The following is a 1,979-nucleotide window of genomic DNA, read 5'->3' as shown; positions in this document are numbered from 1 at the left end:
TGAACCGCCGGGTGCCCCGCCGCTGGGGCCTGCCTGGTTTCGGAAACCGTGTACCCACCGTCCGTGGGCAAGAAGCGCATCTCGATGCGATGCCGCCCGCGCGGTACCGTGTCAGACCGATCTGACAGGCTGTGGCGCGATGTATGTTAACGGCAGGGTCGTATTACGACAGGAGTTCCAATGTCGGCGATTCCCGCCTGTTCGGAACCGAAGCAGAGCAGACGAGAGGGCGAACGGCACCGGCCGCGCTCGCTGGCTCGACCTCACCGGCGGCAAGACTGTTAAATCTTCGACAGGCACGGGGTAGAATTTGGTATCTTTGCTTTATTCCTGGGAAAATGTTTAACAAATTATTTGCACTGTGAATATGCCGATTTAAATGACTGTCCTAGTTGAAGTAAAAGTCCTTTCTCTGTTTCTGAATACGGAATAAGAATTGTTCCCGAAGCACCCAAATGCATTTACACGTCCTGTCAGTTATAATTCATTATGTTCTCATAGCAGCAAATCACCTTCATAGACCTCTCTACACCTTACCTAGAACAAGCTTGAGGAACAACAAATAATTGCTGTTTTCTTGATTGTTGTATTTTGAGTTAAAAGAGATGAAAACGCAGTAATGCGGCTCACCTGCTGGTCCCTGCTGCCGTGTGCCAATAATGCAAAATGTAAATTTCTGAGAGCCAGAATAAAGCACAAGCAAGAAAATCAGTGTGTGAAGGGCACAGTTGTCCACCTCGAGTCTGATTTCCCGGTGCCGTTGCCACCCGCGTCGCGTCTTGGCAGGCGTGGGTGTTTGCCGAGAGCGAGAAGCAGAGGAGGAAAACAAGCCTGAACCCTGGTGAATGCACACTAAGTAACTACCTTCTCAGAAGTGTGCAAACGAAAACACCTGGTATTATTTTTCCGGGCTCGTTTCGTATTTTAAAATGCGTTTTCCAAACGGATAATTTTTGAGCGACTTGCTGATAACACCGCCAAGAAAAAGTTCTGCTGACAGTTCTGTGAAAACAAGGTCTCCACCGTTACGAAATAAATAATGTAATTACTTGATGATTGTCATCCTTTAAATTCCCTCTTGGAAAAATAAGATGTTTTTTTACCAGATCTTAAAGCTTCGATCACTTTAGACTTTTCTGATAAAGTCCTTCTCCTTAAAGAGGAACGCTTTAGCATTAAACCCTCGTTCTGATGGGCTATAAACGCTTAGCCCTGCAGATGCTCCTGGGATTTAGAGAAGCAGAAAGGATTGGGACTATGTGGGAGACATCCACTGTCTCGTGAAGTGAGACAGCTCTGGGGAAACTGGCAGGGATGCGTGAGGAAGGGCTGGCGGAGCGAGGTAGCAGGGTGCAGGGAATCCTTCTTACGTGGGAAGGAAATGTAACACAGCGTGAGGGTATTGCAGACCGTCTTGCCCCATTTTATTGGTTTAGAAGCAACATGGTTGGGGTTTTGTTTGGTTGGCTTTGGGTTTGGTTGGGGACTTCGGTTTGGGGTTTCGGGCTTTTTTCTTTGTGTGTGTGTTGTTGTTTTTTTCGTTTATTTGTTTTGCTTTGGGTTTTTTGGTTTTGTTTTATTTTTTGGTGAAGCTTTTTGTTAAATCACACTTTTTGTGTGATGCTTCTGTGTATAGCAATAAATGTCACAACTGCAACCTGTTACATTTATTGGATTTTTTTTGTTCCAAGTCACACAAATCCGCCCGGGTTTGAGTGTCAGAGACAGAACTGGCAGCTGTTGTGACCTGCTTCAAGGAGCTAACAAGCTGCCAGTTTCACAGAAAAGGTGATTTATTTTATAAATAAACACAACTATTTGGAAAATAATTTATTCTGATTCGTGTGAAATAAAAGCTACTGTAGAAAGCACTTACAGATTTATTTATTTATTTATTTACATTTCTGAAAGCTTCTAATGCTTTCTCCTTCCAAAAAAAAAAAAAAAAAAAAAAAAAAGAAAGGGGGAAAAACCCCCCC

Source organism: Chaetura pelagica, unplaced genomic scaffold (genome assembly GCF_000747805.2).
Source record: "Chaetura pelagica isolate M959 unplaced genomic scaffold, ChaPel_1.0 scaffold76, whole genome shotgun sequence".
Taxonomy (NCBI): Eukaryota; Metazoa; Chordata; class Aves; order Apodiformes; family Apodidae; genus Chaetura; species Chaetura pelagica.
Note: the sequence above shows the minus strand (reverse complement) of the source record.